This window comes from Pristiophorus japonicus, unplaced genomic scaffold (genome assembly GCF_044704955.1).
Source record: "Pristiophorus japonicus isolate sPriJap1 unplaced genomic scaffold, sPriJap1.hap1 HAP1_SCAFFOLD_492, whole genome shotgun sequence".
Taxonomy (NCBI): domain Eukaryota; kingdom Metazoa; phylum Chordata; class Chondrichthyes; family Pristiophoridae; genus Pristiophorus; species Pristiophorus japonicus.
Window position 1 is genome coordinate 318,636 of NW_027254398.1, and position 17,290 is coordinate 335,925.

The 17,290-nt window shown below is 52.0% G+C and overlaps 1 protein-coding gene across 1 annotated transcript in view; it reads left to right on the forward strand.

Annotated features, from left to right (window-relative positions):
* The window catches only part of LOC139253527 (phosphofurin acidic cluster sorting protein 2-like), a 378,350-nt gene that overhangs the window by 247,950 nt on the left and 113,110 nt on the right, over positions 1-17,290 (forward strand). The gene's annotated exons all lie outside the window — the stretch shown is intronic.

The window sequence follows — 17,290 nt, forward strand, 5'->3', positions numbered from 1 at the left end:
TCAACATTTGGTGATGGCGTACAAATAGGCAGGTTGGGGAGGAGGGCTGTGAAAGTTAAACGCTGTCAGCCTAACACGTACACATTTAACATAGACAAGTTGCTCATGCACTCTATGCAACAGGAAATGTTGTTGGCCTTTTTAAAGCTTTGTCTTATGAGGAATATGCACCCCTAGGTTTCTCTACTCTTTCTCATCCCCAATATCCAATTACTTGTGTTTGCTGCAAAATGTATTACCGCACACATTATATTGCACATTAAGACTTATATTGCACATTAAGGCCCATTCCGCTAATCTAAGTCTTAATGTCCCAAATCACGCTACCCTTTCTTTAACTATTCTTTTACAAATGAGCGTCATAAGAACATAAGAAATAGGAGCCGGAGTCGGCCATTTGGCCCCTCGAGCCTGCTCCACCATTCAATAAGATCATGGCTGATCCGATCTTGGCCTCAATTCCACTTCCCTGCCCGCTCCCCATAACCCTTGACTCCCATGTAGTTCAAGAATCTGTCTATCTCAGCCTTGAATATAATCAATGACCAGCTTCCATAGCTCTCTGAGGCAGAGAATTCCAAAGATTCATGACCCTCTGAGAGAAGAAATTCCTCCTCATCTCCGTTTTAAATGGGCGGCCCCTTATTCTGAGACTATGCCCCCTAGTTCTAGATTCCCCCACGGGGGGAAACATCCTCTCTGCATCCACCTTGTCGAGTTCCCTCAGAACCTTATATGTTTCAATAAGATCACCTCTCATTTTTATAAACTCCAATGTGTATGGGCCCAACCTACTCAACCTATCTTCATAAATCAACCCCATCATCTCAGGAATCAACCGAGTGAACCTTCTCTGAACAGCCTCCAATGCAAGTATATCCTTCCTTAAATACGGAGACCAAAACTGCACGCAGTACTCCAGGTGTGGTCTCACCAATACCCTGTACAGTTGTAGCAGGACTTCTCTGCTTTTATACTCCATCCCCCTTGCAATAAAGGCCAACATTCAATTTGCCTTCCTGATCACTTGCTGTACCTGCATACTAACTTTTTGTGTTTCATGTACAAGGATCCCCAGGTCCCACTGTACTGAGGCATTCTTTAGTCTCTCTCCATTTAAAAAACATTTTGCTTTTCTAATCTTCCTACCAAAGTGGATAAACTCACATTTTCCCCACATCTGCCAAATGTTTGCCCACTCACTTAGCCTATCTATATCCCTTTACAGATTCTTGGTATCCTCCTCACAACTTGCTTTCCCACCTATCTTTGTATCATCAGCAAATTTGGCTACATTACACTCTGTCCCTTCATCCAAGTCATTAATATAGATTGTAAATAGTTGAGGCCCCAGCACTGATCCCTGCGGCACCCCACTGGAAAATGACCCATTTATCCCGACTCTTTGTTTTCTGTTAGTTGAGAGATGCAGAAAGGTCATGATGGAGCAAATGTTTGGAGGCTGCATGTTTACTCACACTTGCATTTCAGTGATGTCCTTGTCCATGTTACTCCCTCAATACTGCAATTTCTGTATGTTCCAATGATAGTTATGATTCTTTATTGCAGCTATTTGTCTTGCTCTTACTATCAATCTTACTACAATGGATACCTAGTGATACTAAATAAAACCCATTAGAGGAGACAGAATTCTGGTGCCAATTTATCTGAGTGAAGAAGCTTTAGCCAATACACTTGTGATTGGATTGACACACATTAATCCACTTTAAAGAAAGACAGACTTGCATTTCTATAGCACTTTACAGCCAATGAAGTACTTTTGGAGTGTAGTCACTGTTGTAATGTAGGAAACACAGCAGCCAATTTGTGCACAGCAAGCTCCCACAAACAGCAATGTGATAATGACCAGATAATCTGTTCGGTGATGTTGATTGAGGGATAAATATTGGCCAGGACACTGGGGATAACTCTTCTGCGCTTCTTAGAAATAGTGCTGTGGGATCTATTACATCCGCCTGAGACAGCAGATGGGGCCTCGGTTTAACGTCTCATCCAAAAGACAACACCTCCCACAGTGCAGCGCTCCCTCTCCGACAGTGCAACACACCCTCAACACTGCAGCACTCCCTCAGTACTGCCCCTCCGACAGTGCAGCACTCCCTCAGTACTGCCCCTCTAACAGTGTAGCACTCCCTCAGTACTGCCCCTCCGACAGTGCAGCACTCCCTCAGTACTGCCCCTCCGACAGTGCAGCACTCCCTCAGTACTGCACCACTCCCTCAGTACTGCCCCTCTAACAGTGTAGCACTCCCTCAGTATTGCACCTCCGACAGTGCAGCACTCCCTCAGTACTGCCCCTCTAACAGTGTAGCACTCCCTCAGTACTGCCCCTCCGACAGTGCAGCACTCCCTCAGTACTGCCCCTCCGACAATGCAGCACTCCTGACAGTGCAGCCCCTCCGACAGTGCAGCACTCCCTCAGTACTGCACCACTCCCTCAGTACTGCTCCTCTAACAGTGTAGCACTCCCTCAGTACTGCACCTCCGACAGTGCAGCACTCCCTCAGTACTGCCCCCCCTCAGTACTGCCCCTCTAACAGTGTAGCACTCCCTCACTACTGCCCCTCCGACAGTGCAGCACTCCCTCAGTACTGCCTCTCTGACAGTGTAGCACTCCCTCACTACTGCCCCTCCGACAGTGCAGTACTCCCTCAGTACTGCACCTCCGACAGTGCAGCACTCCCTCAGTACTGCCCCCCCTCAGTACTGCCCCTCTAACAGTGCAGCACTCCCTCAGTACTGCCCCTCCGACAGTGCAGCACTCCCTCAGTACTGCCCCTCCGACAGTGCAGCACTCCCTCAGTACTGCCCCTCCGACAGTGCAGCACTCCCTCAGTACTGCACTGAAGTGGGATTTGAACCCACAACCATCTGACTCAGAGGTGAGAGTGCTACCCACTGAACCACAGCTGACACTTTGATACTGTCAAATCCTTTTCGGAGAAGGGAGGATGATGTGTTTAAGGTGAATGCGACCAGGAAACCACTGCATAGAGAGTGCAAACCTGCATCTTGCCACGAACATTGTAGTTTTGATGTTGGTTTCACAGAAGGTGAAGCTTTCATAGTCTACCCAGAACGTATTTCACAATCAATCACTCTTTATGTGAGGAACTCCCAATATAAGTCCTAAAATTGTTTTTATTGGATTGAACCTGCGTCGCCTTGTCTTGTAATTTAATTTGAAGTCATGTTCCAGATTTACTTTTTTCCTATCAGACCCCCTCTGTGTGAGTATCCCTCAGATACTGGCTTCTCCGATTTTTTTTATAACTCACACTTCTTGCACCATGGATTGAGGCACTGCTGTGCATGCTTACAGCGTTTGAATGTCTCCCCAGCAACTCTGTCACGAAAGTTGTCCAGTTTCAGCGTAACTTCCCCAGACTTGTGCGACAATGTTTTGGCTGCAATGTTCGAGTGCGCAGTTTGGTGCATGTTTTAACATTGAACCAGCCATTCCCGAGCTGTGCAGGCGCGCTGTTTGGCTGTGTGTGGGTCAGCATTGTATTAACTTTGTTGCACTGCTTGGAGTGTCGAGTATACTGATGTTTCCACGGCTGTTTCACCTTCACCTTTAGCCATTCTTGCAGCACCATTCATGCAGTCTGTGCATCACCTAACCTTTCCTTCCTGTGTGCAGTCATCATCGGCAGTCCCTCGGAATCGAGGAAGACCTGCTTCCACTCCCAAACTGAGTTCTCTGGTGGCTGAACAGTCCAATACGAGAGCCACAGACCCTGTTACAGGTGGGACAGACCTTCGTCGAGGGAAGGGGTGGGTGGGGCTGGTTTGCCGCACGCTCCTTCCGCTGTCTGCGCCTGACCTCTTCACGCTCGCGGCGTTGAGATTCGAAGAGCTCAACGCCCTCTCGGATGGACTTTCTCCACCTCGGGCGATCTTCGGCCAGGGTCTCCCAGGTGTCAGTGGTGGTGTGTGCAGTACGTTATGCTTGACCGCATTAAAAGGAAAGACTTGCATTTATATAGCGCCTTTCACGACCTTAGGACTTCACAAAGCGCTTTATGGCCAATGATGTACTTTTGAAGTGTAGTCACTAATGTAATGTAGGAAATCGGGCAGCCAATTTGTGGGGATAAAAGGGACACAACCAATTACACACATTTACAGACCCATTAGTCTTGTTTCCATGTCCTGGTAATTAACGGAAACGATTATCAGGAGTACATCTGAGGATCTTCTGCACAATAATATGGTAATCTGGTAAGCAGCAGTGAACACAGCATGGGAATGGGAATACCCTGCCTCCTCATACGCCGAACTGTAACACTGTCGATCAGCCGCTGGACTCCTCTCTGCATTGCCCCCACTGCTCGGATGTCAGCCTGCCCTGGCGAACTGGATGCAGTAACAAGGTGTAATCTGACCAAATAATACTGTGCAGTTTAGCCAAGATATCCATTGACTTGACCTCTACTCTTCTGGCTATGTCATTGACGCTTGCTTTGTTGATTGCTGCCTTGCATTGGTTCAACAGGTTGAGCATTGAGTTGACTGACATCCTGAGATCTCTTGTCGGTTTTGTCCTCAAGTATTTCAACACCATTATAGGAACATAGGGACAGGAGGAGGCCACTCAGCCCCTCGAGCCTGTTCCGCCATTAAATGAGATCTTGGCTGATCTGCGACCTAACTCCATTACCGCCTCCGACGATATCCCTTAATACCGTTGGTTAACAAAAATCTATCAATTTCAGATTTAAAATGAACAATTGATCTCGCATCAATTCCCGTTAGCGGAAGAGAGTTCCAAACTTCTATCTCCCTTTGTGTGTAGAAATGTTTCCTGATTTCACTCCTGAAAGGTCTGGCTCTAATTTTTAAATGATGTGCCATAGTCCTAGACTCCCCAACCAGCGGGAATAGTCTCTCTCTATCTACCCTATCTGTTCCCTTAATATCCTGAAAACTTTGATCAAATCACCCCTTAACCGTCTAAATTCCTGGGAATACAATCTGCTTTCTTTTAAAGTCACTTCAATTTTAATTTTGACAAAATCAACCTTTTACAGAAAAGCTCAGCAGCTTTGAAGTTGAAGATCTCTCCGCAAGTCATCCTGTGCGGTGTTGTAGTAAGGAGGAAAGTGTCAGCCCATTGCGTCAGCAATCTGGGGCAGTCCAGGCAGGAGCAAACCCAGGCAGAGGCACCGCCTGCAAATACTGACTCCAAACCATGTGTGGCACATCCACATTAAACCTTTCAGCCATTTCTGCTCGAGTATACTCCCACTTTCTTCATTTATCATTTTGATTCCCCATCCCAGTGACCCTCCATTCCAGTGACTCCCCATCCCAGTGACTCCCCATCCCAGTGACTCCCCATCTCATTGACCCCCTCCCCCAGTGACCCCCCCATCCCAGTGACCCCGATCCCAGTGACCCCCATCCCAGTGACTCCCCATCCCAGTGACTCCCCATCCCAGTGACCCCGATCCCAGTGACCCCCATCCCAGTGACTCCCCATCCCAGTGACCCCCATCCCAGTGACTTCCCATCTCATTGACCCCCTCCCCCAGTGACCCCCCCATCCCAGTGACCCCCATCCCAGTGATTCCCCATCTCATTGACCCCCTCCCCCAGTGACCCCCCCATCCCAGTGACCCCCATCCCAGTGACTCCCCATCTCATTGACCCCCTCCCCCAGTGACCCCCCCCATCCCAGTGACCCCCCATCTCATTGACCCCCTACCCCAGTGACCCCCCCATCCCAGTGACCCCCCACTCCATCGATCCCCCACTCCATCGATCCCTCACTCCATCAATCCCCCACTCCATCGATCCCCCACTCCATCAATCCCCCACTCCATCGATCCCTCACTCCATCGACCCCCCACTCCATCGATCCCTCACTCCATCAATCCCTCACTCCATCGACCCCCACTCCATCGACCCCCCACTCCATCGATCCCCCACTCCATCAATCCCTCACTCCATCAATCCCCCACTCCATCAATCCCTCACTCCATCAATCCCTCACTCCATCGACCCCGCACTCCATCGATCCCCCACTCCATCGATCCCTCACTCCATCGACCCCGCACTCCATCGATCCGCCACTCCATCGATCCCCCACTCCATCAATCCCTCACTCCATCAATCCCCCACTCCATCAATCCCCCACTCCATCGATCACCCACTCCATCAATCCCTCACTCCATCAATCCCCCACTCCATCAATCCCCCACTCCATCGATCCCCCACTCCATCGATCCCCCACTCCATCGACCCCCCACTCCATCGATCCCTCACTCCATCGACCCCGCACTCCAACGACCCCTCACTCCAAAGACCCCGCACTCCATCAATCCCCCACTCCATCGATCCCCCCACTCCATCAATCCCCGACTCCATCAATCCCCCCACTCCATCGATGCCCCCACTCCATCGATCCCCCACTCCATCGATGCCCCCACTCCATCGATCCCCCACTCCATCAATCCCCCCACTCCATCGATCCCCCCACTCCATCGATCCCCCACTCCATCGATCCCCCACTCCATCGATCCCCCACTCCATTAATCCCCCACTCCATCGATCCCCCACTCTATCGATCCCCCACTCCATCGATCCCCCACTCCATCAATCCCCCCACTCCATCGATCCCCCACTCCATCGATCCCCCACTCCATTAATCCCCCACTCCATCGATCCCTCACTCCATCGATCCCCCACTCTATCGATCCCCCACTCCATCGATCCCCCACTCCATCGATCCCTCACTCCATCAATCCCCCCACTCCATCGATCCCCCACTCCATCGATCCCTCACTCCATCGATCCCCCACTCCATCGATCCCTCACTCCATCAATCCCCCCACTCCATCGATCCCTCACTCCATCGATCCCCAACTCTATCGATCCCGCACTCCATCGATCCCCCACTCCATCGATCCCTCACTCCATCGATCCCTCACTCCATCAATCCCCCCACTCCATCGATCCCCCACTCCATCGATCCCCCACTCTATCGATCCCCCCACTCCATCGATCCCCCACTCCATTAATCCCCCACTCCATCGATCCCTCACTCCATCGATCCCCCACTCTATCGATCCCCCACTCCATCGATCCCTCACTCCATCGATCCCTCACTCTATCGATCCCCCCACTCTATCGATCCCCCACTCCATCGATCCCCCCACTCCATCGATCCCCCACTCCATCGATCCCTCACTCCATCGATCCCCAACTCTATCGATCCCGCACTCCATCGATCCCCCACTCCATCGATCCCTCACTCCATCGATCCCTCACTCCATCAATCACCCACTCCATCGATCCCCGCACTCCATCAATCCCTCACTCTATCGATCCCTCACTCCATCGATCCCCCACTCCATCGATCCCCGCACTCCATCAATCCCTCACTCCATCGATCCCCCACTCCATCGATCCCTCACTCCATCGATCCCCCACTCCATCAATCCCCCACTCCTTCGATCCCCCACTCCATCAATCCCTCACTCTATCGATCCCTCACTCTATCGATCCCCCCACTCCATCGATCCCCCACTCCATCGATCCCCCACTCCATCGATCCCCGCACTCCATCAATCACCCACTCCATCGATCCCCGCACTCCATCAATCCCTCACTCTATCGATCCCTCACTCCATCGATCCCCCACTCCATCGATCCCCGCACTCCATCGATCCCTCACTCCATCGATCCCCCACTCCATCAATCCCCGCACTCCATCAATCCCTCACTCCATCGATCCCCCACTCCATCGATCCCTCACTCTATCGATCCCCCACTCTATCGATCCCCCACTCCATCGATCCCTCACTCTATCGATCCCCCACTCCATCAATCCCTCACTCCATCGATCCCTCACTCCATCGATCCCTCACTCCATCGACCCCCCACTCCATCGATCCCCCACTCCATCGATCCCTCACTCCATCGATCCCCCACTCCATCGATCCCTCACTCCATCGATCCCTCACTCCATCGACCCCCCACTCCATCGATCCCCCACTCCATCGATCCCCCACTCCATCGATCCCCCACTCCATCGATCCCTCACTCCATCGATCCCTCACTCCATCGACCCCCCACTCCATCGATCCCCCACTCCATCGATCCCCCACTCCATCGATCCCCCACTCCATCGATCCCTCACTCCATCGATCCCTCACTCCATCGACCCCCCACTCCATCGATCCCCCACTCCATCGATCCCTCACTCCATCGATCCCCCACTCCATCGATCCCCCACTCCATCGATCCCCCACTCTATCGATCCCCCACTCCATCGATCCCCCACTCCATCGATCCCCCACTCCATCGATCCCTCACTCCATCGATCCCTCACTCCATCGACCCCCCACTCCATCGATCCCCGCACTCCATCAATCCCTCACTCTATCGATCCCTCACTCCATCGATCCCCCACTCCATCGATCCCCCACTCCATCGATCCCCCACTCTATCAATCCCCCACTCCATCGATCCCCCACTCCATCGATCCCTCACTCCATCGATCCCCAACTCTATCGATCCCGCACTCCATCGATCCCCCACTCCATCGATCCCTCACTCCATCGATCCCTCACTCCATCAATCCCCCCACTCCATCGATCCCCCACTCCATCGATCCCCCACTCTATCGATCCCCCCACTCCATCGATCCCCCACTCCATTAATCCCCCACTCCATCGATCCCTCACTCCATCGATCCCCCACTCTATCGATCCCCCACTCCATCGATCCCTCACTCCATCGATCCCTCACTCTATCGATCCCCCCACTCTATCGATCCCCCACTCCATCGATCCCCCACTCCATCGATCCCCGCACTCCATCAATCACCCACTCCATCGATCCCCGCACTCCATCAATCCCTCACTCTATCGATCCCTCACTCCATCGATCCCCCACTCCATCGATCCCCGCACTCCATCAATCCCTCACTCCATCGATCCCCCACTCCATCGATCCCTCACTCCATCGATCCCCCACTCCATCAATCCCCCACTCCTTCGATCCCCCACTCCATCAATCCCTCACTCTATCGATCCCTCACTCTATCGATCCCCCCACTCCATCGATCCCCCACTCCATCGATCCCCCACTCCATCGATCCCCGCACTCCATCAATCACCCACTCCATCGATCCCCGCACTCCATCAATCCCTCACTCTATCGATCCCTCACTCCATCGATCCCCCACTCCATCGATCCCCGCACTCCATCAATCCCTCACTCTATCGATCCCTCACTCCATCGATCCCCCACTCCATCAATCCCCGCACTCCATCAATCCCTCACTCCATCGATCCCCCACTCCATCGATCCCTCACTCTATCGATCCCCCACTCTATCGATCCCCCACTCCATCGATCCCTCACTCTATCGATCCCCCACTCCATCAATCCCTCACTCCATCGATCCCTCACTCCATCGATCCCTCACTCCATCGACCCCCCACTCCATCGATCCCCCACTCCATCGATCCCTCACTCCATCGATCCCCCACTCCATCGATCCCTCACTCCATCGATCCCTCACTCCATCGACCCCCCACTCCATCGATCCCCCACTCCATCGATCCCCCACTCCATCGATCCCCCACTCCATCGATCCCCCACTCCATCGATCCCTCACTCCATCGATCCCTCACTCCATCGACCCCCCACTCCATCGATCCCCCACTCCATCGATCCCCCACTCCATCGATCCCCCACTCCATCGATCCCCCACTCCATCGATCCCTCACTCCATCGACCCCCCACTCCATCGATCCCCCACTCCATCGATCCCTCACTCCATCGATCCCCCACTCCATCGATCCCCCACTCCATCGATCCCCCACTCTATCGATCCCCCACTCCATCGATCCCCCACTCCATCGATCCCCCACTCCATCGATCCCCCACTCCATCGATCCCTCACTCTATCGATCCCCCACTCCATCGATCCCCCACTCCATCGATCCCCCACTCCATCGATCCCTCACTCTATCGATCCCCCCACTCCATCGATCCCCCACTCCATCGATCCCTCACTCCATCGATCCCTCACTCCATCGACCCCCCACTCCATCGATCCCCCACTCCATCGATCCCCCACTCCATCGATCCCCCACTCCATCGATCCCCCACTCCATCGATCCCTCACTCCATCGATCCCTCACTCCATCGACCCCCCACTCCATCGATCCCCCACTCCATCGATCCCTCACTCCATCGATCCCCCACTCCATCGATCCCCCACTCCATCGATCCCCCACTCTATCGATCCCCCACTCCATCGATCCCCCACTCCATCGATCCCCCACTCCATCGATCCCCCACTCTATCGATCCCCCACTCCATCGATCCCCCACTCCATCGATCCCCCACTCCATCGATCCCCCACTCCATCGATCCCTCACTCTATCGATCCCCCCACTCCATCGATCCCCCACTCCATCGATCCCTCACTCTATCGATCCCCCCACTCCATCGATCCCCCACTCCATCGATCCCTCACTCTATCGATCCCCCACTCCATCGATCCCCCACTCCATCGATCCCTCACTCCATCGATCCCTCACTCTATCGATCCCCCCACTCCATCGATCCCTCACTCCATCGATCCCTCACTCCATCGACCCCCCACTCCATCGATCCCCCACTCCATCGATCCCTCACTCCATCGATCCCCCACTCCATCGATCCCTCACTCCATCGATCCCTCACTCTATCGATCCCCCCACTCCATCGATCCCCCCACTCCATCGATCCCTCACTCCATCGATCCCTCACTCCATCGATCCCTCACTCTATCGATCCCCCACTCCATCGATCCCCCACTCCATCGATCCCCCACTCCATCGATCCCTCACTCTATCGATCCCCCCACTCCATCGATCCCCCACTCCATCGATCCCTCACTCTATCGATCCCCCCACTCCATCGATCCCCCACTCCATCGATCCCCCACTCCATCGATCCCTCACTCTATCGATCCCCCACTCCATCGATCCCCCACTCCATCGATCCCCCACTCCATCGATCCCCCACTCCATCAATCCCCCACTCTATCGATCCCCCCACTCCATCGATCCCCCCCCACCCCGCTCCCCCTTGTCCTTTGTGGAGTTATTATTGTTTTTGAGAGGCTACAGGTGCTAACCAATGATGATCCACGAGGTCAAGAAATTATACTAAGAAAAAACCGAGGGAGTTGGAGACTGAGGTGATCTAATTTATGTTTACAAGAACATGGAAGGAACTGACAAAAAAAGTTGCTCCCAAAGAATTGTTCACTGTGGCGATAGGTTCAAATCCCAGCGGACACGTGTTAAAAATGAAGAAGTTGGAAGGTCGTGTCTGACCAACTTGATTGAACGTTTTGAGGAGTTAACAAAGGGACTTGATGATGGCAGAGCATTTGATGTCATTTACAAGGATTTTAGCAAGGCTTTTGACAAGATCCCACATGGCAGGCTGATCAAAAAAGTAAATGCCCATGGGATCCAAGGGAGAGTGGCAAATTGGATCTAATATGGGCCCAGAGACAGCAAGCAAAGGGTAATGGTTGAGGGATGTTTCTGCGACTTGAAGGCTGTTTCCAGTGGGGCACCACAGGGCTCAGCACGAGGCCCCTTGCTTTTTGTGGTATGTATCAATCATTTAGACTTAAATATAGGGGGCATGATACAAAAATTAGCCGTGTGGTTGACAGTGAGGACGAAAGCTTTAGACTGCAGGTACAGCAAGTGATCAGGAAGGCCAATGGTCTCTTGGCCTTTATTGCAAAGGGGATGGAGTATAAAAGCAGGGAAGTCTTGCTCCAGTTATACAGGGTATTGGTGAGGCCACACCTGGAGTACTGCGTGCAGTTTTGATTTCCATATTTACGAAAAGATATACTTGCTTTGGAGGTAGTTCAGAGAAGGTTCACTCGGTTGATTCTGGAGATGAGGGGGTTGACTTATGAGGCAAGGTTGAGTAGGTTGGGCCTCTATTCATTGGAATTTAGAAGATTGAGAGGTGATCTTATCAAAACGTAGAAGATTATGAGGGGGCTCGACAAGGTGGATGCAGAGAGGATGTTTCCACTGATGGGGGAGACTAGAACTAGAGGGCATGATCTTAGAATAAGGGGCTGCCCATTTAAAACTGAGATGAGGAGAAATTTCTTCTCTGAGGGTTTTAAATTGTGGAATTCGCTGCCTCAGAGAGCTGTGGAAGCTGGGACATTGAATACATTTAAGACAGAAATAGACAGTTTCTTAAACGATAAGGGAATAAGGAGTTATGGGGAGCGGGCAGGGAAGTGGAGCTGAGTCCATGATCGGATCAGCCATGATCGTATTAAATGGCGGAACAGGCTCGAGGGGCCGTATGGCCTACTCCTGCTCCTATTTCTTATGTTCTGATGTTCTAAGATATCGATGAACTGGTCAGTTGGGCAGAAAATTGAAAAATGGAATTCAATCTGGAAAAGTGTGAGGGGCAATAAGGCAAGGGAATACACATGAAATGGGAGGACAGTGAGAGGTGTGGAGGAACAGAGAGACCTGGGAGTGCAGGTCCACAGATCCTTAAAGGTAGCAGGCCAGGTAAATAAGGTGGTTAAAAAGGTATACAGAATGCTTGCCTTATTAGCCGGGGCATAGAATACAAGAGCAGGGAGGTTATGCTTGAACTGTGTAAAACACTAATTAGGCCACAGCTGGAGTACTGCGTGCAGTTCTGGTCACCACATTACAGGAAGGATGTGATTGCACTGGAGAGGGTGCAGAGGAGATTTATGAGGGTGTTGCCGGGACTGGAGAATTTTAGTTATGAGGTCAGATTGGATAGGCTGGGGTTGTTTTCTTTGGAACAGAGAAGGTGGAGGGGAGACCTGATTGAAACATAGAAACATAGAAAATAGGTGCAGGAGTAGGCCATTCAGCCCTTCTAGCCTGCACCGCCATTCAATGAGTTCATGGCTGAACATGCAACTTCAGTACCCCATTCCTGCTTTCTCGCCATACCCCTTGATCCCCCGAGTAGTAAGGACTTCATCTAACTCCTTTTTGAATATATTTAGTGAATTGGCCTCAACAACTTTCTGTGGTAGAGAATTCCACAGGTTCACCACTTTCTGGGTGAAGAAGTTTCTCCTCATCTCGGTCCTAAATGGCTTACCCCTTATACTCAGACTGTGACCCCTGGTTCTGGACTTCCCCAACATTGGGAACATTCTTCCTGCATCTAACCTGTCTACACCCGTCAGAATTTTAAACGTTTCTATGAGGTCCCCTCTCATTCTTCTGAACTCCAGTGAATACAAGCCCAGTTGATCCAGTCTTTCTTGATAGGTCAGTCCTGCCATCCCGGGAATCAGTCTGGTGAACCTTCGTTGCACTCCCTCAATAGCAAGAATGTCCTTCCTCAAGTTAGGAGACCAAAACTGTACACAATACTCCAGGTGTGGCCTCACCAGGGCCCTGTACAACTGCAGTACAATTGAGGTGATAAAATTATGAAGGGCATGGATAGAGTAGATAGGAAGGACCTGTTTCCCTTGGCAGAGGGGTCAACAACCAGGGGGCATGATTTGCGGAACCCCGGAGCAAGGGTGTAAGTGGCAGGTACCACCATCACTCCGGCAACCTGCCCATGTGCTGCAGAGGTTGAGGGCCAGGGATTACAGCAGCATCCACACTGGGGGCTGATGCTCGAGACACTTGCAGCAATTGTCACCCGCCGCAGGGGAATCTGTGCTCGCTGATGGACTCGATAGGTGTCCTGGTTTTAATTTGTACCCTGAACTGACACATTATTGTCAGTGTGTTGGGAGGACGTTTCTGTCTGTCCACTTGCGTCAGGAGGCTGGATGAGATTAGTATTGATTATATTGCTGACGGCCTGTTTGTCTCTCTCCTCTGCTTTCCCCACTGGTCGTGGCCCTTGTCAGATGACTCATTATCACGCTGGTGCTGTGTGCATGTTACAGTTCTGAAGGAAATGTCAGGTTCATTATCTTCTGACCCCGCAACACATTAACCATCAGAGCACCAGCCTGACACCGAGCTTGGAGACAAGGTGTACTGAAAAACCCACCGGCTGTGGGCAACTCCCAACTAGATCTTCATGGAGGCTTGCGCGGGGGAGACCAGTATATGCCTAGTCATAGCTGTGGGTTCCTTCAGTTCCTGCTTTCTGGTGTCTCCCCAGCGCAGGGCCTGCAACCTGCAGTGCAGAAACACGTCATTCGGCCCAACAGCTCGATGCCAGCATTTATACTCCAAACCATTCTGATCACTTCTGCCCTCATATCCTTCTAATCTCTCCTCCCTCATGTATGCATCAAATCTCCCCTTAGATGCGTCAGTGTTTGCTGATTTAATCACCACTGTGGAAATAAATTTCTCCACGCCACATGGTAGGTGCCAGATAGTCCCAGCTCACTTTACATAGTGAGTGCATGATAGTCCCAGCTCACCTTCCATAGTGAGTGTGTGATAGTCCCAGCTCACCTTCCATAGTGAGTGCATGAAAGTCCCAGCTCACCTTCCATAGTGAGTGTGTGATAGTCCCAGCTCACCTTCCATAGTGAGTGTGTGATAGTCCCAGCTCACCTTCCATAGTGAGTGCATGATAGTCCCAGCTCACCTTCCATAGTGAGTGTGTGATAGTCCCAGCTCACCTTCCATAGTGAGTGTGTGATAGTCCCAGCTCACCTTCCATAGTGAGTGTGTGATAGTCCCAGCTCACCTTCCATAGTGAGTGCACGATAGTCCCAGCTCACTTTACATAGTGAGTGCATGATAGTCCCAGCTCACCTTCCATAGTGAGTGTGTGATAGTCCCAGCTCACCTTCCATAGTGAGTGTGTGATAGTCCCAGCTCACCTTCCATAGTGAGTGTGTGATAGTCCCAGCTCACCTTCCATAGTGAGTGTGTGATAGTCCCAGCTCACCTTCCATAGTGAGTGTGTGATAGTCCCAGCTCACCTTCCATAGTGAGTGCACGATAGTCCCAGCTCACCTTCCATAGTGAGTGTGTGATAGTCCCAGCTCACCTTCCATAGTGAGTGTGTGATAGTCCCAGCTCACCTTCCATAGTGAGTGTGTGATAGTCCCAGCTCACCTTCCATAGTGAGTGCACGATAGTCCCAGCTCACTTTACATAGTGAGTGCATGATAGTCCCAGCTCACCTTCCATAGTGAGTGTGTGATAGTCCCAGCTCACCTTCCATAGTGAGTGTGTGATAGTCCCAGCTCACCTTCCATAGTGAGTGCTCGATAGTCCCAGCTCACGTTCCATAGTGAGTGTGGGATAGTCCCAGCTCACCTTCCATAGTGAGTGTGGGATAGTCCCAGCTCACCTTCCATAGTGAGTGTGGGATAGTCCCAGCTCACCTTCCATAGTGAGTGCTCGATAGTCCCAGCTCACGTTCCATAGTGAGTGCGTGATAGTCCCAGCTCACCTTCCATAGTGAGTGTGGGATAGTCCCAGCTCACCTTCCATAGTGAGTGTGGGATAGTCCCAGCTCACCTTCCATAGTGAGTGTGGGATAGTCCCAGCTCACCTTCCATAGTGAGTGCGTGATAGTCCCAGCTCACCTTCCATAGTGAGTGTGGGATAGTCCCAGCTCACCTTCCATAGTGAGTGCACGATAGTCCCAGCTCACCTTCCATAGTGAGTGTGTGATAGTCCCAGCTCACCTTCCATAGTGAGTGTGTGATAGTCCCAGCTCACCTTCCATAGTGAGTGTGGGATAGTCCCAGCTCACCTTCCATAGTGAGTGTGTGATAGTCCCAGCTCACCTTCCATAGTGAGTGTGTGATAGTCCCAGCTCACCTTCCATAGTGAGTGCACGATAGTCCCAGCTCACCTTCCATAGTGAGTGTGGGATAGTCCCAGCTCACCTTCCATAGTGAGTGTGGGATAGTCCCAGCTCACCTTCCATAGTGAGTGCTCGATAGTCCCAGCTCACCTTCCATAGTGAGTGTGGGATAGTCCCAGCTCACCTTCCATAGTGAGTGCTCGATAGTCCCAGCTCACCTTCCATAGTGAGTGTGGGATAGTCCCAGCTCACGTTCCATAGTGAGTGCTCGATAGTCCCAGCTCACCTTCCATAGTGAGTGTGGGATAGTCCCAGCTCACGTTCCATAGTGAGTGCTCGATAGTCCCAGCTCACCTTCCATAGTGAGTGTGGGATAGTCCCAGCTCACCTTCCATAGTGAGTGTGGGATAGTCCCAGCTCACCTTCCATAGTGAGTGTGGGATAGTCCCAGCTCACCTTCCATAGTGAGTGTGGGATAGTCCCAGCTCACCTTCCATAGTGAGTGTGTGATAGTCCCAGCTCACCTTCCATAGTGAGTGTGGGATAGTCCCAGCTCACCTTCCATAGTGAGTGTGTGATAGTCCCAGCTCACCTTCGATAGTGAGTGTGGGATAGTCCCAGCTCACCTTCCATAGTGAGTGTGTGATAGTCCCAGCTCACCTTCCATAGTGAGTGCTCGATAGTCCCAGCTCACCTTCCATAGTGAGTGTGGGATAGTCCCAGCTCACCTTCCATAGTGAGTGTGGGATAGTCCCAGCTCAACTTCCATAGTGAGTGCTCGATAGTCCCAGCTCACCTTCCATAGTGAGTGTGGGATAGTCCCAGCTCACCTTCCATAGTGAGTGTGTGATAGTCCCAGCTCACCTTCCATAGTGAGTGCACGATAGTCCCAGCTCACCTTCCATAGTGAGTGTGGGATAGTCCCAGCTCACCTTCCATAGTGAGTGTGTGATAGTCCCAGCTCACCTTCCATAGTGAGTGTGGGATAGTCCCAGCTCACCTTCCATAGTGAGCGCTCGATAGTCCCAGCTCACCTTCCATAGTGAGTGCTCGATAGTCCCAGCTCACCTTCCATAGTGAGTGTGGGATAGTCCCAGCTCACCTTCCATAGTGAGTGTGGGATAGTCCCAGCTCACCTTCCATAGTGAGTGTGGGATAGTCCCAGCTCACCTTCCATAGTGAGTGTGGGATAGTCCCAGCTCACCTTCCATAGTGAGTGTGGGATAGTCCCAGCTCACCTTCCATAGTGAGTGTGTGATAGTCCCAGCTCACCTTCCATAGTGAGTGTGTGATAGTCCCAGCTCACCTTCCATAGTGAGTGCTCGATAGTCCCAGCTCACCTTCCATAGTGAGTGTGTGATAGTCCCAGCTCACCTTCCATAGTGAGTGTGGGATAGTCCCAGCTCACCTTCCATAGTGAGTGCTCGATAGTCCCAGCTCACCTTCCATAGTGAGTGTGTGATAGTCCCAGCTCA